This window comes from Pristiophorus japonicus, chromosome 2 (genome assembly GCF_044704955.1).
Source record: "Pristiophorus japonicus isolate sPriJap1 chromosome 2, sPriJap1.hap1, whole genome shotgun sequence".
In the NCBI taxonomy this organism is placed as follows: Eukaryota; Metazoa; Chordata; class Chondrichthyes; family Pristiophoridae; genus Pristiophorus; species Pristiophorus japonicus.
This window is the reverse complement of record NC_091978.1, coordinates 330664233-330686301: the sequence shown is the minus strand read 5'-3', so window position 1 is coordinate 330686301 and position 22069 is coordinate 330664233. Positions and strand designations below refer to the sequence as shown.

The 22069-nt window shown below is 42.4% G+C and overlaps 1 protein-coding gene across 6 annotated transcripts in view; it reads left to right on the top strand.

The window, feature by feature from the left end:
* Nucleotides 1-22069, top strand: part of gab1 (GRB2-associated binding protein 1) — a 281418-nt gene that overhangs the window by 30765 nt on the left and 228584 nt on the right. Inside the window, exon 1 of one of the 6 annotated variants that reach the window (XM_070872061.1) lies at nt 15164-15366. The exons of the other annotated variants lie outside the window; for them this stretch is intronic. The gene's annotated coding sequence lies outside the window, so the exon portion shown is untranslated. Of the gene's footprint in view, nt 1-15163; nt 15367-22069 lie in introns of those variants that run through there. 6 annotated transcript variants of the gene reach the window in all.

Here is a 22069-nt window from a genome sequence, read left to right as displayed (position 1 = left end):
CCCCTTCTCCTTTCCCCCCCTTCTCCTTTCCCCCCCCTTCTCCTTTCCCCCCCTTCTCCTTTCCCCCCCCTTCTCCTTTCCCCCCCCTTCTCCTTTCCCCCCCCTTCTCCTTTCCCCCCCTTCTCCTTTCCCCCCCCTTCTCCTTTCCCCCCCCTTCTCCTTTCCCCCCCCTTCTCCTTTCCCCCCCCTTCTCTTTCCCCCCCCCTTCTCTTTCCCCCCCCTTCTCTTTCCCCCCCCTTCTCTTTCCCCCCCTTCTCTTTCCCCCCCTTCTCTTTCCCCCCCTTCTCTTTCCCCCCCTTCTCTTTCCCCCCCCTTCTCTTTCCCCCCCTTCTCTTTCCCCCCCCTTCTCTTTCCCCCCCCTTCTCTTCCCCCCCCTTCTCTTTCCCCCCCCTTCTCTTTCCCCCCCCTTCTCTTTCCCCCCCCTTCTCTTTCCCCCCCCTTCTCTTCCCCCCCCTTCTCTTCCCCCCCCCTTCTCTTCCCCCCCCCTTCTCTTCCCCCCCCTTCTCTTCCCCCCCCCTTCTCTTCCCCCCCCTTCTCTTCCCCCCCTTCTCTTTCCCCCCCCTTCTCTTCCCCCCCCCCCTTCTCTTTCCCCCCCCTTCTCCTTTCCCCCCCCTTCTCCTTTCCCCCCCCTTCTCCTTTCCCCCCCCTTCTCCTTTCCCCCCCCTTCTCCTTTCCCCCCCCTTCTCCTTTCCCCCCCCCTTCTCCTTTCCCCCTTCTCCTTTCCCCCTTCTCCTTTCCCCCCCCCTTCTCCTTTCACTCCCCCCCTTCCTTCTCCTTTCACTCCCCCCCTCCTTCTCCTTTCACCCCCCCTCCTTCTCCTTTCACCCCCCCCTTCCTTCTCCTTTCACTCCTCCCTTCCTTCTCCTTTCACCCCCCATTCCTTCTCCTTTCACCCCCCCCCCTTCCTTCTCCTCCTTTCACCCCCCCCTTCCTTCTCCTTTCAGCCCCCCCCCCTTCCTTCTCCTTTCAGCCCCCCCCCTTCCTTCTCCTTTCACCCCCCCCCCCTTCCTTCTCCTCCTTTCACCCCCCCTTCCTTCTCCTCCTTTCAGCCCCCCCCTTCCTTCTCCTTTCACCCCCCCATCCTTCTCCTTTCACCCCCCCATCCTTCTCCTTTCACCCCCCCTTCCCCTTCTCCTTTCACCCCCCCTTCCCCTTCTCCTTTCACCCCCCCTTCCCCTTCTCCTTTCACCCCCCCTTCCCCTTCCCCTTGCCCTGCGCCCCTCCCCTCGCTGTCAGAAACACAGACACTGACAGACAGAGTGAGACACACACACACACACAGAGATAGAGACACTGACAGAGACACACTGGGGCGGGGGGGCATCCTAGCACGCCGTTGGAGGGTTCCCGGTGCTGCAGTCGGTAAGTAGAAAATGTTTTAAAAAAATTATTTCTTCTTATTTTTTTTTGATTGATTTATTGGTTGATTTATTAATGTTTTTATCATTTATTATTGATGATGGCTCTTTATTTGTAAAACTGAAGTGTTTAATGTTTGTAAACTTCCCTTTACACCCCACCCCCAATCCCTACGCCTGATTTTCTAAAGTGTAGACAAGGTTTTTTCGAGCGTACAAAAATCTTCACTTACTCCATTCTAAGTTAGTTTGGTGTAAGTTTTCACTGCCGAAACTTTGAAAACAGGCGTAAGTGGCTGGACACGCCCCCTTTTGAAAAAAAAATTCTGTTCCAAAGTGAAACTGTTCTAACTGACTAGAACTGGAGCAAACTAAATGCCGAGAATTTGAATTTCTAAGATACTCCGTTCTACAACAGTTGCTCCAAAAAATCAGGAGCAACTGAGGCTGAAACTTGGGCCCTTTATGTGGTAGGGGCGTTGATGATCTGTGCATCTATATATAGTATATTGGTGTACATAGGCCATTAACAATCCTCTCAGTTGATTTAAAATCGAAGGGGAAGAGTTGAAGATGAATAATTTGAAGACCAAGTAAAGGATGAAACCACAGTATAATTTACCATTTCAAAATGAATGAAAGTTGCAACATTGTTAAACACAAGTGTGTCCAATTGAATATAATGCAGTCATTGAATTAACAAACCACTAAAGTGTGATATTATCAAACTGTTTCTGAAGAGAGCGAACTTCTGATGAAATCTTTAGAAACATAGAAACATAGAAAATAGGTGCAGGAGTAGGCCATTCAGCCCTTCTAGCCTGCACCGCCATTCAATGAGTTCATGGCTGAACATGCAACTTCAGTACCCCATTCCTGCTTTCTCGCCATACCCCTTGATCCCCCTAGCAGCAAGGACTTAATCTAACTCCCTTTTGAATATATTTAGTGAATTGGCCTCAACTACTTTCTGTGGTAGAGAATTCCACAGGTTCACCACTCTCTGGGTGAAGAAGTTTCTCCTCATCTCGGTCCTAAATGGCTTACCCCTTATCCTTAGACTGTGACCCCTGGTTCTGGACTTCCCCAACATTGGGAACATTCTTCCTGCATCTAACCTGTCTAAACCCGTCAGAATTTTAAATGTTTCTATGAGGTCCCCTCTCATTCTTCTGAACTCCAGTGAATACAAGCCCAGTTGATCCAGTTTTTCTTGATAGGTCAGTCACACCATCCCAGGAATCAGTCTGGTGAATCTTCGCTGCACTCCCTCAATAGCAAGAATGTCCTTCCTCAAGTTAGGAGACCAAAACTGTACACAATACTCCAGGTGTGGCCTCACCAAGGCCCTGTGCAACTGTAGCAACACCTCCCTGCCCCTGTACTCCAATCCCCTCGCTATGAAGGCCAACATGCCATTTGCTTTCTTAACCGCCTGCTGTACCTGCATGCCAACCTTCAATGACTGATGTACCATGACCCAGGTCTCGTTGCATCTCCCCTTTTCCTAATTTGTCACCATTCAGATAATAGTCTGTCTCTCTGTTTTTACCACCAAAGTGGATAACCTCACATTTATCCACATTATACTTCATCTGCCATGCATTTGCCCACTCACCTAACCTATCCAAGTCACTCTGCAGCCTCATAGCATCCTCCTCGCAGCTCACACTGCCACCCAACTTAGTGTCATCCGCAAATTTGGAGATACTACATTTAATCCCCTCGTCTAAATCATTAATGTACAATGTAAACAGCTGGGGCCCCAGCACAGAACCTTGCGGTACCCCACTAGTCACTGCCTGCCATTCTGAAAAGTGCCCATTTACCCCTACTCTTTGCTTCCTGTCTGACAACCAGTTCTCAATCCACGTTAGCATACTACCCCCAATCCCATGTGCTTTAACTTTGCACATTAATCTCTTGTGTGGAACCTTGTCAAAAGCCTTCTGAAAGTCCAAATATACCACATCAACTGGTTCTCCCTTGTCCACTTTACTGTAAACATCCTCAAAAAATTCCAGAAGATTTGTCAAGCATGATATCCCTTTCACAAATCCATGCTGACTTGGACCTATCATGTCACCTTTTTCCAAATGCACTGCTATGACATCCTTAATAATTGATTCCATCATTTTACCCACTACTGAGGTCAGGCTGACCGGTCTATAATTCCCTGTTTTCTCTCTCCCTCCTTTTTTAAAAAGTGGGGTTACATTGGCTACCCTCCACTCCATAGGAACTGATCCAGAGTCAATGGAATGTTGGAAAATGACTGTCAATGCATCCGCTATTTCCAAGGCCACCTCCTTAAGTACTCTGGGATGCAGTCCATCAGGCCCTGGGGATTTATCGGCCTTCAATCCCATCAATTTCCCCAACACAATTTCCCGACTAATAAGGATTTCCCTCAGTTCCTCCTCCTTACTAGACCCTCTGACCCCTTTTATATCCGGAAGGTTGTTTGTGTCCTCCTTAGTGAATACCGAACCAAAGTACTTGTTCAATTGGTCCGCCATTTCTTTGTTCCCCGTTATGACTTCCCCTGATTCTGACTGCAGGGGACCTACGTTTGTCTTTACTAACCTTGTTTGAGAAATATCTTTGAAGTGAACAACATTGACTATTTATGTAAATACATTGTTTTCAAAGGATTCAGGAGCAGATGTGTCATGGGGTCTTATCTGTGACATGTACCCTTGATGTAGGCAAACTATGCTGCATAAAGGAGCATAATTTTCAACTGTTCGAAAGATAGAACTAGAAACCCAAAGCCACTCCCTCTGTCCAGTTAGGTTAATCACCTATACTGCATGTCAATAAAGTTTGTTCCGTGTACACCAGCAAGTATCTTGGGCTTAATCAAAACGTGTTGTTGTGAACCATAGAAGGAAGAAGGTTGACTAACAGTTGAACTGTAACACTCTGCTTCTCACTAGTTTCTCTCTTTCTGTCATGGCCTCTCCAAGCTCATTTTGTCCACGAGACTGACTCCTGCTCCCTTAACTCCATTTTCATTGACCACCAAACTTCCCTTCCTGGCTCCCATGCTAGCTAATAGTATAAATCTCCTCAGATACTGCTTTCCCATCCTTTTCAAAATTGCCACTCGCTCCGCCCCTTCCACCACCCCATCCACCGCACCCAATCCTCTGTCCTTGCAAATTACCGTCTCATCTCCAATCTCCCTTTCCTGCAAAGTCCTTGAAATTTTTATGGTTTACCAAATCCATGCCCCTCTTTCCACGGGTCCGTGTTTGAATCTCTGCCCCGTTACAGCACTGAAATAGTCCTGATCAAAGTCACAAATGACATTCTTTGTGACCATGCTGCATTATCCCTGCTCATCATCCTCAACTTCTTTGCAACCCTGGTGTACCGTATCCTTGTCCTCCAACGCCTCTCCTCCTCCATTATCCAACTCATTGGATTGCCTTTGCTTATTTCCAGAAAATCTCCAGCAATGGCTTCTCTTCCTTCCACCACACTATTACCTCTGGAGTCTCCCACAGATCTATGCTTGGCCCGTTCTATTCTTAATCTACATTCTACCCCTTGGTGATATCATCTGAAGACATGGGGTCAACTTTTATATGTACGGTGATGACACCCAGCTCTACTTCTCCACCATTTACCATAACACCTCCACTACCTCTGTGTTATCAGACTGCTTGTCTAACATCAAGCATTGAATGAGCCATAATTTCTCCAGTTAAACATTGAGAATATTATCTTGCGCCCCACCACACTCCGTACCCTTGGCACCAATTCCATTCTCCACCCTGGCCACTGTCTGAGGCTGAATCTGATGGTTTGCAGCATTCATGCCCTATTTGATCCCGAGATAAATTTCCAGCCCCGTATGCTCTCCGTATACTCATCAAAACCGCTAACTTCCACCTCCATAATAGCACCCGTCATTGCCCTGCATCAGCTCATCTGCTCTTGAACCCTTCATTCATGCCTTTGTCATCTCTAGACTTGATGATTCAAACGTACTCTCGACCAGTATCCCATCACTCTACCTCTGTAAACTTAAGCTCATCCAAAACTCTGCTGCTGTATCCTATCCCATCCCGTACCAAATGGCACTCACCCATCACCCCTGTCCTTGTTGATCTACATTGTTTTCTGGTCTCCCAGTGTCTCAAATTTAAAATAATCATCCTTATATTTAATTTGCTCAATGGCATTGTCTCTCTGCTACATTGATAACCTCCTCCAGCCCTACAATCTTTCCCTCTTATGAACACTCCCTGACTCTGGCCTCTTGTGCCTCCCTCTCTCCTGTCATTCGTCCACTATTGGCAACCATGCTTTCAGCTGCCTGGGCTCTCCTGAAATCCCTCTGCTTCTCTGCCTCATCTTTTAAGGCCCTTCTTAAAACTCTTTGACCATGCTATTGATTACCTCCTTAATGGCTCAGAATTTGATAAACCACAGCACAGCCTGTGTTGGAACAGTGAATGACTGACCGCAAATTCAGAAATTCTGCGTTTAAATGCGCATGTGCTAAATCCTGAAGTTGCAGTCAGTTTTGGGGAGTAATGATGGTGAACGTTAACAGCTCGCCATCATTACGGGGCCAATTTTTTTTCCCCGTAGCTAACAATAACAACTTTTATTTATATAGCGTCCTTAACATAGTAAAACATCCCAAAGTGCTTCACAGCAGTGTTATAAGACAAAACAAATAAATTTGACACCGAGCCACATAAGAAATTATGGCAGATGACCAAAAGCTTGGTCAAAGAGGTAGGTTTTAAAGAGCGTCTTAAAGGAGGGTAGAGAGATAGAGAGGCAGAGAGGTTTGGGAAGGGAGTTCCAGAGCATCATCGTAAAACCTTAAGGCAGGAGAAGACCTTTGATCCATCTAACCCAATGTTGTCCAATATGTTAGCCACTTGCCACGTGTAACTAATTGGGAATCCAGATGTGGTTAATTGCATTCCTAATTAGTAAATAAAAATTGAGTAATCCTAACACTTGTATTTGCAGAGCATATGCATATGTGCTTTAACCTTTTTGTGCATTTGTTGGTAAAATGGTAAGACGAAAAGCAGAATGTGTGTGTTTTGATCATTGAGTGGTTTACTTCCTTGGTTACTGAATGGTGGAGATTTAAGTAAATCTACATGTGAAGTACTTGAGCTCATATAAGGCATTTTCTACTAAATTGGTGCATGTGGCTAAAACGGTGTCACTGTAGCCACACCTTTGTTTCTGTTGGGTAACACTGATCTAGCCCACCTATCTATAGTATTCCCTTAGTGCATTTCTAATGACCCTTTATCCTATTTGTTGAGCAGAACTTGTCTTGATCCCTCTTGAAATGCATTAAGGTTTCTGTTTTCCCCACCGGTGTTCATAATTTGTTCCACATACTCACCACCCTTCTAGTTTAAAGAAAAATGTTGCTCCTGCAATTCTCATTTTCTTTAGTTGTCCTTAATTTGTAAATATGACTCCTTGTGCTTGAATTTTGCACATGGCAGCACTTGGATCCAATTTGTCCAAATCTTTCATAATTTGTAAGCACTTCTATCATATCCATGCTTAGCCTTCTCTTTTGATAAGAAAAGTCCCAGGATAGTCAATCATCCATTATAATGTTTGCATATAATATTGTTTAGTTTGTCTGAAAGCTAACTAGAGCTAGCTCTTATTGCTGATCAGCAATTGCTAATCCTTTGATTTCGCCTGGGAAAGGTAGCAATTCATAACATAAGAAATAGGAACAGAAGTAGGCTATACGGTCCCTCAAGCCTGCTCCACCATTCAATAAGATCATGGCTGATCTGATCATGGACTCGGCTCCAATTCCCCTCCTGATCCCCTTATCCCCTTATCGTTTAAGAAACTGTTTATTTCTGACTTAAATTTATTCAATGTCCCAGCTTCTACAGCTCTCTGAGGCAGCGAATTTCACAGATTTACAACCCTCTGAGACAAGAAGTTTTTCCTCATCTCAGTTTTAAATGGGCGGTCCCTTATTCTAAGATTATGTCCCTTAGTTTTAGTTTCCCCTTATGAGTGGAAATATCCTCTCTGCATCCACCTTGTCAAGCCCCTCATAATCTTATATGTTTCGATAAGATCACCTCTCAAATGAGTAGAGGCTCAACCTACTCAACCTTTCCTCATAAGTCAAACCCCTCATCCTGGAATCAACCTAATGAACCTTCTCTGAACTGCCTCCAAAGCAAGTATATCCTTTCGTAAATACGGAGACCAAAACTACACGCAGTATTCTAGGTGTGGCCTCACTAATACCCTGTATAGCTGTAGCAAGACTTCCCTGCTTTTATACTCCATCCCCTTTGCAATAAAGGCCAAGATACTATTGGCCTTCCTGATCACTTGTTGTACCTGCATACCATCCTTTTGTGTTTCATGCAAAAGTACCTCCAGGTCCTGCTGTACTGCGACACTTTGCAATCTTTCTCCATTTAAATAATCACTTGCTCTTTGATTTTTTTCTGCCAAAGTGCATGACCTCACTTTCCAACATTATACTCCATCTGCCAAAATTTTGCCCACTCACTTAGCCTGTCTATGTTCTTTTGTAGATATTTTGTGTCCTCCTCACACATTGCTTTTCCTCCCATCTTTGTATCATCAGCAAACTTGGCTACGTTACACTCAGTCCCTTCTTCCAAATCGTTAATATAGATTGTAAATAGTTGGGGTCCCAGCACTTTGTGGTGCGAAAAACGGGCGTCCAGGAAACGGCGCAGCCCGAAACTTGGGCCCATAGTCTCAGAATAAGGGGCTGCCCATTTAAAACTGAGATGAGCAATTTCTTCTCAGAGGGTTGTAAACCTGTGGAATTCTTTGCCCCAGAGAGCTGTAGAGGCTGGGTTATTGAATATGTTTAAGACGGAGATAGACAGATTTTTGAGCGATAAGGAAATAAAGGGTTATGTGGAGCAGGCAAGGAAGTGGAACTGAGTCCATGATCACATTAACCATGATCTTATTAAATGGCGGAGCAGGCTCGAGGGGCCAGGTGGCCTACTCCTGCTCCTATTTCTTATGTTCCTATGAAAGAAAAAGGGTTGAAGGGATATGGGAACAGGATGGGTAAATGTGATTAGAACTATTTGCTTGCATGGAGGGTAAACAGTGCCACTGTCGGCTTCCATATTCTGGACTGAAGCTCTAGTTGCCTTTGAACTCCAGCTAATCAAATTATTGATCCCTCAAAGGATAGTGGATATTTAATATGTGAAACAAAAACAGAAATTGCTGGAATCTCAGATCAATAAGCAGCTGTAGAGCCAAGCTTATATTTTGGATGCGGGCTCTTATTCAGAACTGAAACACAAGCCAGGCAGGCATAGTAATGCAATCAGTGAAAGGGGAGATGAGAAATCATCAGTAGAATAATGTAAAAGGTTATCTCAGTGAAATGATGTAATAATTGTATCCCAATTCCTGCCTGTTTCAGATTTTTCAGTTCTCAAGGGTCTGCTCCAAAAAGGTTAACTGGTCTGTTGTCTCAACAACAAGTTGCATTTATATAGTGCCTTTTAATGTAGTAAAATGTCCCAAGGCACTTCACAGGAGCGTTATCAAAGAAAATTTGACAGAGCCCCATAAAGAGATATTGGGACAGGTGACAACAATATTGGTCAAAAAGGTAGGTTTTAAGGAATGTCTTAAAGAAGGGAGAGAGGCTGCGAGGTTTAAGGAGGGAAAACCAGAGCTTGGGGCCAAGGCTGCTGAAGGCACGGCTGCCAGTGGTGGAGTGATCAAAATTGCAGATGCAGAAGAGGCTAGAATTGGAGCAGCACAGAGATCTCGGAGGGTTGGAGGAGGTATAGAGATAAGTGAGGCGAGGCATGGAGGGATTTGAAAACGAGGATGAGAATTGTAAAATTGACACATTGCCAACGTAAGTCAGTGAGCACAGGTGCAATGGTGAATGGGATTTGGAGAGAATTATGATGCGGGCAGCAAAGTTTTGGATGATCTCTCGTTTTATGGAGGGTGGAAGATGGAAGGCCGGCCAGGAGAGCATTGGGATAGTCAAGCCTAGCGGTAACAAAGGCATAGATGAGGGTTTCATCAGAAGGTGCGCTGAGGCAGGGGCGGAGACAGACAATTGACCTGCTGTGAGTTTAACATTTTCTGTTTTTGTATCTGATTTCCAGCATTTGCAATATTTTACTTTTACTTGTATTATTTAATATGTTAACCAGCTCATCATCAAACATCAAGGTACAGTTTTAATTGCTGCTAGGTGTCAAAAGCAGGTAGGCCATCAGCTGGCCAAGGGACTATAACAACAACAACTTGTATTTATATAGCGCCTTTAACGTAGTGAAACATCCCAAGGCACTTGTAGTTCACACTTTAAGTGGTTAACATTTTAATTGTCTCATCATTGAGAAGAAATTATTTAATGAGCAAATGAGCTTGCTTTAACATCAAAGAAGCTATGCATTTAGGAATAACCTTATCTTCAGTTCCTTGCTTTACAGTGGGGACTAACTGAAGCCATCTAATTTTCATTAGAGATTCATTGGAAGCTATCAAAAAGAGGATTTTGGACAATCTCTTACTCTATACATTTTACTCACATAAATATGATGGTTTTAGCCTGAGTGTAATTTGGCTGACTGCTATTTCCCACCTTATTTTAGAGGAGTCAGGAAAATATGGTGGTATCCCTTGTGGTCTGTGGTGTAATATACCATAGTTACGAGATAACTGTTAGCTCTGTGGCACACTATCCCACTCACAACACATAGAAAGAAAGACTTGCATTTATATAGCGTGATTTGGTTTGTTTATGGAAAGTGGTTATGATTGCGAGTTAAAAGTGTTGGTGTAAAGCTGAACAGTAACAGGCTTATTACAACAAAAACTGTTGCCTGGAAATTACGGTCGGAGACTCGTGCCCGCAAACGCCTCCAAATTGCAAGAAAACTGTACTTGCCTTGTGTCTCGGGAGCTTCGGACTCTTGTGGTCCTGGGCCTGCAGGCGTACGCCTGCGTAAAGGCCCCACTCATCCCAGGGGCGCATGCAGTTCACGAGCGTCCCTGGGATCACGTGGGCCAGGCCAACCAATGACAGAGGGATTCCTATTATGCTTATGGGGATTGCATACAAAATCCCCATAAGCATAATAGAAATCACCAAATAAATATCATTTCACAACAGAAATAAAAGTAAATAATAACAGGTTCAAAATTAATTTAATTAAACATTTAAAATAATTAAATTTTCCGAAAAATAAATTAAGATTTTTAAATAAATAAGGGCAAAAAAAAACTTGCATTTATATAGCGCCTTTCATGACCACCAGACGTCTCGAAGCGCTTTACAGCCAATGAAGTGCTTTTGGAGTGTAGTCTCTGTTGTAATGTGGGAACCGCGGCAGCCAACTTGCTCACAGCAAACTCCCACAAATAGCAATGCGATCATGCTCAGAAAATCTGTTTTTGTTATGTTGATTTGAGGGATAAATATTGGCCAGGACACCGGGGATAACCCCCCTGCTCTTTGAAATAGTGCCATGGGATCTTTTACGTTCACCTGAGAGGGCAGACGGGGCTTCGGTTTAATGTCTCTTCTGAAAGATGGTACCTCTGACAGCGCAGCACTCCCTCAGTACTGACTGTCAGCCTAGATTTTTGTGTTCAAGTTACTGGAGTGGGACTTGGACCCACAATCTTCTGAATCAGAGGTGAGTGTGCTACCCACTGAGCTGACAATGGGACAAAAATAACCTAAATTAATTTTAAATGTAAGTAAATATTTAAATAATTTAATAAATTTTATTTTAACATTTATTTTAACCCTTACGCTGGTAAAAGAAGAGTTTGTTGGGTATTCACTGGGCAGTAGTTGGGCAAATAGCTCTACCTTGCGCCAGCGAAGGTGAATTTGTAGCGGATAGGTCGAGGAGAAACTTGATATTGCAAGTTTCGGGTTTTTGCACCTGCCCATTGCATGTGGAAACCTGGAACTTGCAGGGCAGCATATGCTGTCATCGGCCTCGTAAAATGCGGACCTATATTGTTTTCTCCTTATGGGCCTTTGCTACTTGGATGAGTACCTATAGATTGTGTCCTGTAAAGTACCCTTAAACATAACTAGTTTCAGATCTACTTGCGTATAATTCGGTTATTTGTGAGTCTTGTTCTTTTTTTGAACGTCAGGATTGGATGGGCTCCTCTGCAATGCTCAGGTAACTGGAATTCCTGAAAATATGAAACAGAGTTTTGAGTCGTTCTTTAGGGATTTCAGGGCATATTTGATTTCGTCATGATGCCCCGAACATGTATAATTCTTTGAATATCTTTCGAATATGTTTTATTAACTCCTGGATATGTTTTTGATCCCCAAGCCATTTTGGATCTGGAAATTATCCATGGAAAGACACATGAGAAGAAACAATTACATTGGTTATTTGTCTTTATGCAGTTAGCCATACAATGCTACCCTTTTGGTGAACAATGAGTATTAAAAGATTGCAGTGACATTTCAGCAAATATATTAAAAGTTTAGAAAAATACATTCATATATTAACAATTACATTTTTTTTATAGTTCTGTAGATTTGTGTAGTTCTGCATCAAAATTTTTGATAGACATTCAAACGGGAGGTGTGTCAATTGCTAAGTTCTTTGTATAGCACTGATTGCTGAAACTTGTAAGTGTTTCAGTATAACTAGGTTATAACTGTTCATAATCTTTGCTTTCTCCCATCTCATTTGTTCCCCCTTCTTTGGCCCCCATCTTCACTTCAAGTCCAAGAGGCTCATATTTGAGCATATCTGGCACACAACTGATTTAGCCATCCATCACCAGATATGGCTTTATCACATTAAGTGCTATTGTTCTTCATTCTTCTCTGCCAAAACCACCCATTACTCCAGGATCCTCTTCTGGCTTTTTTCCATGACCAAGCATTGCCTTACACCTTTCTTCCCCTGCCTATTCCACTGTTGGATCAAATATCAAGTGCAAAGAACTAATGGACTTCTTTGTCACTACGATTGAGGCTATTCATTCAGCTGCTTCTGCTGCTTTCCCCTTCCTCTTGCTCACCAGCCAAACCTCCTCCCAGGATTCCCCTACCCAGCCCCGAACCTATATCTCTCTCTTGCTTCTTTTTCACCTTTCCTCATGCCCTCTTCAAGCTCATCCTGACCACGAGACCCACCTCCTGGTTCTCCTTGACCCAATTTTCATCTAACTAACCATCCCTTGATCCCATTCCCACTAAATTGCTAACTACCCAACTTCCCTTCCTGGATCTCAGGCTAGCTGAACTTGTAAATGGTTCCCCCACCTCTGGTACTGTCCTCTCCATTTCAAAGTGACAGTGATCACCCCCTCCTCAAAAAAGACACCCATAACCCCTCTGTCCTTGCAAACTATCATCTCAATCCTCCCTTTCTCTCATCATTTAAAGTCATTAAATATGTTGCCTCCCAAACCCATATTTCCCACAACTTCATGTTTAAATCTCTCCAATCCGCTCTTACAACAGCACAGAAATGGCCCTAATCAAAGTCATAAATTATATCCTCTGTGGCCATGATACACTCTCCCTCCTTGTCCTTCTCGACCTTGACCTCTGTGCAGCTTTTGAAATGATCGGTTACACCATTCTCCTCTCCTCTGTTGTCCATCTCAATGGGACTGCCCTCACTTGATTCCACTCTTAGCTAACCAATTGTACCCAGAACATCTCCAGCAATGGTCTCTCTTCCTGCCACTGTACTGTTAACTTCTGCAGTCGCCCAAGAATCTATACTTGCCCTCCCCCCTCTTCCTCATTGACATGCTTCCCCTTGGTGATATCGTCTGCAGATATGGGATCAGTTTCCACATGTACGTTGATGATACCCAGCACTACCTCACCACATTGCTTTTTGTGGGAGTTTGCTGTGCGCAAGTTGGCTGCCACGTTTCCCACATTACAACAGTGATTACACTCAAAGTACTTCATTGGCTGTAAAGCGCTTTGAGACATCTGGTGATCGTGAAAGAAGCTATATAAATGTAAGTTTTTTTTTCTTTCCATTGCCTCTGTGTTGTCAAACTACTTATGTCATCCAGTCTTGGATGAGCTTCAGTTTCCTCCACTTAAGCATTGGAAAGGCCAAAGCCATCATATTTGGCCTCCACTACAAGTTTCATACCCTTGCCACCAATTTTTTTTTTAACATAGTCTTACATATTATCGCTCTCCCACCACACTCCGGCTGAACCAGTCTTTTGGTCACCTCAACTTCCTATTGGAGTCAGAGATGAGCTTGGAACTCCATTTCCTCTCACAGAAAGACTGCCAATTTCCACCTCTGTAACATTGCACACGTTTGCCCTTATTGCAGCACATCTGCTCCTGAAACCTTCATGCAATTGTCACTTCCAGATCTAACTATTCCAATGCTCTCCTAGTTGGCCTCTTGTCCTCTACCTGCTTTACAGGCACAATTCAATACTCTGCTGCCTGTATCCTATTCCACACACCATCACCCTGCTTCCGCTGATTTATATTGGCTCCTGGTCTCCCAATGCCTCAGGTTTAAAATTCACATCCTTGTGTTTAAGTCCCTCCCTACCTCTGACCTCCAGTCCAAACACAGCCCCTCCCCATGAACTCTTTTCTCTGACTCTTTGAGCTTTTGTGTATTTACCTCTTTGCCCCATCCTTGGCAGCCTTGCCTTCAGCCCTCTAGTCTCTACTCTAGTTTTGGCTGAAGATCTACCTGGCTCGCCAGTTCTGAGACTGACCTTGGATGGTGAACAGTCGCTTCTTAAGATCGATTTGCCTGTAAAACGAATGCAAAATAAAAAATGTTGAGAAGACTGAAGTGAGTCGATGTGACATTCTGGAGCACTTAGAAACAAAACCCAACCCAGCTGAGTAGGCTGCAGTGGATTATTGAAAGTGTGCTTTTGTGTTCTACATAATAAAAACAAAATGAATTTGTTTAGAGCTCAGCTGCGATTACTGAACGACACCTGGCACAAAGACGAATGGTTTGCTGACCTACAAATACTGCCTATGATTTTGAATCGTGCTGTTATTAAGTACCTTCAGTTTCCACTGGACATTTAATTGTACTTGATATAGCTCCTACAAGAAAGGGGTGGAGACCTGATGGGAGACTGTTGAATGTAGACATTTGGTCACATGTTTAAATTTTATTGATTGGTTAGAGTACTGATGTCAGTACATAATGCTAGTTTTTGTTTTGGTCTGAACAGATTATATACAAGTTTAATAAAGATTCAAAAGGAGCCATTTCTAAATGATGTACATTGAGACATTAATTAACTGATTTGAAATGTTTCGCTTGCAATGATTTGAGCGTGTTGGTGCATTTGACCAGAACGAAAGGTTAAATGATGCTTATACCCTTGTCCTGTTTGTGTTGCAGTTATGGTGCTGTGAAATGCCATAACGGCAATGTGTAATTTCTCAAGTTACTGAAAGATAGCTACAGTATGTTTTTCAGCCAATAAAACTCACTGAGCATCCAGCACTATTGTCTGCAGGTCCCTGGTGGACTCTTATGATTTCATTTATGTTGTTAGTTGCCAGCTTGGATCCAGGCCACAGTTTTCTTTTCAGCTGATAGGTGGCTTCCGAGCTGACCAGTACAATGACTGTGATTGGGGGGTGGGGGTTAGTATGTGCAGTCAACTTTGATTGAAGCGGCTGTTTACAGCTCATTCTCTTGCTGATGCGGCAAGACCTTGCCAATGTATGTGATGTTCCCCCCCCCCCCGGCCTCCCCACGCCCCAAGTATGTCCCACTGGGACACTGATGTAATGGTGGTAAGACTACCTGACGCTTATTCTTAGGCTGAGGTTTTCTTCATTTGTAGTAGCACAGCCTCAGTCAGTGGAAGTATTTTCTAGCTGCCTCCATGCCCAAGGACAATAAAATTAAGAACCAGTTCGCCTTGGAAGTGAATTCTGCTTTGAAAATTCAAGAGTTTGGAAGAAATAAAACTGATTTTTGAAGGAGTTGTAAAGGTAGACAAGCTTTTATTTTGTGTTTTAACTGTTATAATCATAGACTATAAGAAATAGACTTATCCTGTAAATGTTACTTAAGTTGTAGTGATTTTAGTTTTGAATCTTTGCCCATAAATGTTGAGATTGCTGTGATGCACAACTGTGGAAGCAAAGGATAGTTTTGTGACCAATACAAATCTAAGTACTTTAACTAAACTGGTTAGTAATGGGTGCAGTCTTGCAACTAGAATTGCAGTTTCTACAAAACATGAGCAGTTGCGAAGCAAAATGGATTTCCCTGTAAGTGTTGGAATTGAGTGTGACTGAGACAGCAGGTTCTGTATGTTTAAATGTCTACTTGCGTATCTGAGATTTTTGGGGGGATGTGGGTGGTGAGGAGAAGAGACAGTTTATTTTTTTGGAAGTTTTTTTATTTTCCAAACCATGGATTTAGATTTTAACAATTTTTTAAAACTGGCTGTAGTGTACAGACTGCAATGGAGAAAACATCCACCCACATCCTGTATTACTTTGCTTTGTGGGTGTTGTTGGTGAACTCGATTGTTTTCTCAGCAGTAAAGTGGACCAAAAACTATAATTTTTAATTCTAGTGTTACAAACTGACTGAAGTAATTTGGGGTATGAATCGACTTAAGTTCCTAATTGCTAATTTTTCGTGTACTTTTTACTTAAATGCTCTTTGCTTTGTAGAGAGGTTGATTTATATATTTGGCAATGTGTAACAGGTTTGTGAACGAGTAAACAAGGTGACTTGATCATGCACACTGTGACAACATGCTAAAGTTCTGGATTCAGAAAAGCTGTCTACATTACATCATCATTTTATATTTATCTTCTAATTGCAATGAAAGTCTTATTGTGCCTCTTTCCTAGCATGATCCTTTGTGCCAGTGATAAAATAATAGTTCTGATGTTGACCAGTCAAAACTGAAAGTCGTTCCACATTAACATGCTATTACTGCACTTAATGCACACATTAAAACTAGAGCGAAACTTCAAGTCATATTGGAGCGCAATGTCTAATTGTAGATGAATCTCATTTCAAAATCTGCAATTAGCTCAAGGAAATTGAATACTGTATTCGGCTCCCCACCTCCCTTGTTACTATTGTCTATAAGTTATGCTTAAAGTGGTATTAAAAACTTTTTTTTGTTGCACAAGCACAATCACTTTTGGCTGCAAAACAGTGCTGCAGATACAGTTTCAACATAGCAATATTTCAATTCCAGCTGTTTTAGTACAGACCTTTCAGATTTGTTGAATTGTGGTTTGTTCTTTTGTCAGTATTTCTGTTGGCATCTAAAAAGAAAACCTAATAATTGCTGTAATATTAGTGTCTTTAGCGGAGCCTGGAAAAATGTTTAGAGAAACTGCAGCGCCCTTTTGATTTAAGTTTGTGTGGGGGTGCAGTTGAGGATCAAAAGGTATTGACTAGATCCCTTGCATGGATAATTTTGCTAATGTGAAAACTAGAACAGATAGGAGAAGAGTAGAGCCATCAAGTTGTTCCGAAAAGCTTTATAAGAAGTTGAGAGTAGCTTTGTGTGTGTGTGTATGAGAAGGAGAGAGAAAATGAATGTAACTGAATTCTATATATATACAAACATTGTAGAATGTATATTTTTTTAAAAAAATGACAGTTTGAGCTCTGGGTCCAGTTTACACATGTGAATGCTATGCATAGATGGTGTATGCACAGTTGGTATTCTTGAGCTTCACTGCATTGTGATGTAGTTATAAGCTTAAAGAAAATTGAGAAATGAACTGAACTAACAAGTAAAGCACATTTACTAGTGTGAATAAAATGTTTACAGTGAAACAGTTTACATGTGTCCAGATTGTAAGTTCTACATTTTTATAAGTATGTATGATTTTCTCTACTTTCTGTTGGTTTGCTTGTGTCATTTTATTTTCATATTTTTTTTGGTCTGCGCTTGGATGACCATGGCAAAGCTGCATTTTGTTGCCCCAAGGAATTGTTCGTGGGCCTTCTCCGTCAACCATTGCAGTCCTTGTGCTTAGGGTAGTCTGACAATGATAATACTATGTAGGCTATTCCAGGATTTTGACCCAGCGATATGAAGTAATGGTGATGTATGTCCAGCGCTGCATGGTGGGGAATTTGGAGGCGATGACGTTCTCATGCCCTTGTTGCGCTTGTGCTGCTTTTTGGTGGTGATCGAAAGGATAGGTGGAGTGTCCTAGAGTGAGTATATACGTGTAGCCACATAGCGCTGGTGTTGGAAGGTTTGAGTCCAGTGGCAGGGGTGGCCAGCAAAAGGATGCTCTGTTACGGACGATGTCCGGCTGCTTGAGTGTTGCAGCGGCATCCATTCAGACAAGTGGTGATTATACTATTGTATTGCTGGCTTGAGCCTTGCAGATGTTGGATAGACTTTTGAGGGGTCATAAAGTGAGCCACTCGTCACATAGTAACCAGTCTCTGCCCTGCTCTTGTAATTGCTTTGTTGATGTGGCTGGTCTCGGTAAGCTTCTGATCAATGGTAACTCCCAGGATATTGCTGGTGAAAGACTTGGCAATGGTAGTGCCATTAAATGTCATGTGATGTGGGCATTTTCTTAATGAAGATTGTCACTCCCTGGCCTGTGTGGCATGGATGTTGCCTGCCACCTATGTGGTCAAGTCTGAATGTTGTCCAGGTTCTGCTGTAGGCTGGTATGGGCTGCTTTATTACTGGAGGAGTTGAGAAAGAATCTGAATATTGTAGAATTGTCAGTGAACAGCCCCACTCCTGACCTTATCTTGGGGGGAAGGTGGTTGATGAAGGAGCTGAAGACTTTTGGGATGTGGTTTCTTCCTTCAGGAACTCTGGCTGCAATGATTAGCTTTCAACAGCCATGAACATTTTCCTTTGTATCGGATATGACGATAGCCACTTGAGGGTTTTGCCCATGAATTCCACTGGCATAAGTTTTGCTCAGGCTCCTTGGTGCCATTTTCATTTGAATGCTGCCTTGATGTTGAGGGCTATTACTCTCTCCTCTTCTGTCGTTTTAATTTGTGTCCATGTATGGAGCAAAATGGTTCCAGCAGCAGACTTATCTGCCACAAGGCAGGCACTAATCAGGTCCTGGGTCCATTATACAATTGGTCAGTAGAAGGTGTAAAAGACTTGAGTCTTTTCCTCCATTTGTATCTTGCACTTTTTACTCAGCAACGCACCCTGCCCCCCACCAAATGAGCAGAGGATGGTTTTTCCTGCTGGATGGATCTGCCAAAAATTGGCCATTCCCCATTTGAGCATCTATAATACAAATTTAATTTCTATCACACTCTTTAGCACTAACTGCATTAGTCACATCTTTGTTTGGCAGTGTATTGATTGTACTAAACTGTTGTATTACATGTCAGTGCTAGAATTTTCATTAAATTGAGTATATTTAAGGAAATTCCTTGTTTGATCAATCCTGCAGTCTCCCAAGGTCTAGTTTGGTGACAGGTGTGGGTGGGTGATAGCCCGATGAGTTTGTGCTTGCATACATGCTTTCAGAGAAATGAAGTCTGGAGAAATGTGTAGCTTCCTGGGCTGGAGAAGATTGAAAATGCCATGACTAGCAAAAGAGCAAGAACGAGCACTTTTACACTTTTTCAAACACTGTATTCAACATTTATAAAAGTTTGATTTGTAATATGATATAGCTTATTGCACTGTGTGCTGTCCTCTCCATGTAATTCATTTTCTTTATGGAAATGATGTATTGCTATGACTGTTTAAATTAAATTTTCAAATTTAAAATGGCTGAGAAAAAAATCAAAACAATTACACACTGGTAAAGAACAGTTAAATCACATTGTTGCCTCAAGTTGACTGCCTTGAATTTCCCATAAACTTGACAGCTGGAGTAATATTTTGTTTGGTTTAATAAAATAATTTTATCCTAACTTTACATAGTCAATATAAGCTCTTCATTTTCACAGATTAAAATATACCTCTGATGCTTCAAAATGCTTTTCTTAATTGCACTATATGGTTTGAACGGGATATTGTATGAAGACCTCGTCAGATTAGATTTTATGTCCCGCTCGAGGCACAAAGCAATCCCCTTTGGTTTTACTCATAAATTATCATGCCAGCCAACTTGTGCGATTATAACTCCGATAGGCCATGCTGATTATTTGTCAAGTTGTACATTAGGATAACTCCTAATTCTGTAACCTCCATATGGGAACATTTTATTATGGTTATCAATTGATCTTCTTTCACACTAAAGTAAATTTCAATTAGCATAAAATAGTATCATTAACTATAGGAAGTTGCAGTTTTTGTCTCTCCAATAGTAGTTTTGCAGAATTGAAAAATGTCATTTTTCATTTATTTACGCTATACTATAATAAAATGATCTCTGTGGTTTTGTTGTAAGTGTTTCACCTCTAACCTGCTTAAAGTGCTGACATCGGTCATTTGGCAACAATTCAGTGAGTTCATCCAATGAGCAGTTGAGCCATATAAAGCAAGAAGGTCCCACATTTAATTCCCAGCCTGTGTTGTGTTAGCAGATCTTGGCTAGAGCGCCAATAGTGGTGCTACAGTTGGTGTCGGTACCTCTGGATAAGGTCGGAGAACATAGGCAAGCATTTTCACCATGTAATTGACATTTGGAGGTACGTATGTAGGGACCTTGTGGGAGGATAGGTTTCCGACCTCCTTTATGCTTGAATAGCATCCTGACATTCACTGTTGAAGGTTATGCCTGAATCATGGCCATTTGGGCGCAGTACCAGAGTATGGCCAACATCTGTAGAACTGAACTCAGCAAGGAGTCAATGCCTTCTGGAGATGAGGAAAAAAATTGGTGGGGATTAAGCAGTTTGTTGGTAGGCCAGTAATGAGCAGTAACCATCATTAATGTTTACAACTGCTTAAGTAAGCTTCTATTTTTAGTACATGCTGAGAGCAGAGTTTCACACTGTTCTGTGAAGACAGATCATGAAAACATATTGGACCATTTCAGACTGTGACGCACAAACACATAGGGATTGTATTTCTTTTATTTTTCCTTTCTGCTTGGTAGAGCTGCCAAAAGCTTAGCACAATAGATGAACTTTTATTCCCTGACTGTAGTGGTGGTGATGGTGGGTGGGAGGGAAATTAGGAAAAAAAATTCTACAGACCACCTACTATTCGCAAAATTTAACTATTGTTGGTGAATAGAGGTGTGAAATACAACCAATTATAATCTAGTTGAACTTTGTGAACTCTCACTAGTCAAAATGTACTACAGCAAAAAGTTTTATACAATGTAGACTGACCTTCATATTCTTGCAGTTGAGGCAAAGCACAAAATATGAATTGTTTGTGCAGCTGTTTGTAGGATGTCCCTGGAGATGTTGAAAACCGTGTGAACTATATATATAATAACTTGGTTAAAATTTTTCTATTAACAGAGCCATTGCAATCTGGAATATTTTTAAAAAGTTATATTGTTTGATTGACCTCCACAGTTTGAGGAATGGAACACTTTTGGCCACCCAGTGTCTGCAATAATCACTCCGAGAAGAAATATAGTATAATTAGACAGTGACAAAGTAAAGTTCCTCCTGCTTTGGCTCAACAATATAGCATAACTGTAATCTACAATTTCCCAATTTAGTGTGTGTTTTATTTTTGCTAATTTTCTCTTCATTTCTGATGCCTTGTTTGGGATACATTTCCTTTACTGATCAGACTTGGGGAAAAGGAACCCTTGCTCGTCACCCTTGGCTTGCGGTTTGTCCGTGCAGGTCACTCTCCAGTACACTTAATCCAGAGGCACTGTAGCCGCCCGACAGCTATCCTGGTTTCAACTGAAGTTGAACCCAGAACTTAAAGGTGAAAGAGCAGTTCCTTAACCCAGTTGTGTACAGGATGCTGCGGAAGGGCCAAATATGGCCTGTGAGCTCCTTTGATTGGACCAGCGAAGATTCTGCTGGCTCTGTGCGCAAAGTCAACTTATAGAATCATAGAATAACTACAGCACAGAAGGAAGCCATTCGGCCTGTTGAGCCTGTCCCGGCTCTCTGCAAGAGCATTTTGGCTAGTTCCACTCTCACGCCATTTCCCTGTAGCGCTGCAAAGAATTTTCCTTCAGGTACTTATCCACTTCTCTTTTGAAAGTTATGATTGAGTCTGCCACCACCATCCTTTCAGGCAATGCATTCCAGATCCTAACCACTTGCTACGTAAAAAAAGTTTTTCCTTTGGCCAAAGAACCAAATGCGACAAACACCTTAAATGTGTGTTCTCTGGCAATGAGAACAGTTTCTCTCAATCTACTCTCTCGACCTGTAATATATGTACCTGTGAGTATGCACACAGGCTGGTAGAGCTGTTGAGTTGTGAGTGGCGTAGCCAGTCACATGATGTTCACCAGACTCAATAAAACCTCAGCCAGTTGTGTTCGGTTGTCTACGATGAGGCAGACGGTTGTGAGCCTGGTGGATGAACTAGTAATATGTAGTGTGATTGTTAAACCTTTGCTAATAAACCAACTAGTTCTCCGTTGCTATGAATTCTTAAGCAAAGAACCCATGAAGCAAATATATTACAAGACCCATCATGGTTATGAACAGCTCTATCAAATCTCCTCTCAACCTTCTCTACTCTAAGGAGAACAACCCCAGCTTCTCTAGTCTATCCACGTAAATGAAATCCCTCATTCCTGGAATCATGCTCGTAAATCTTTTCTGCACCCTATCCTT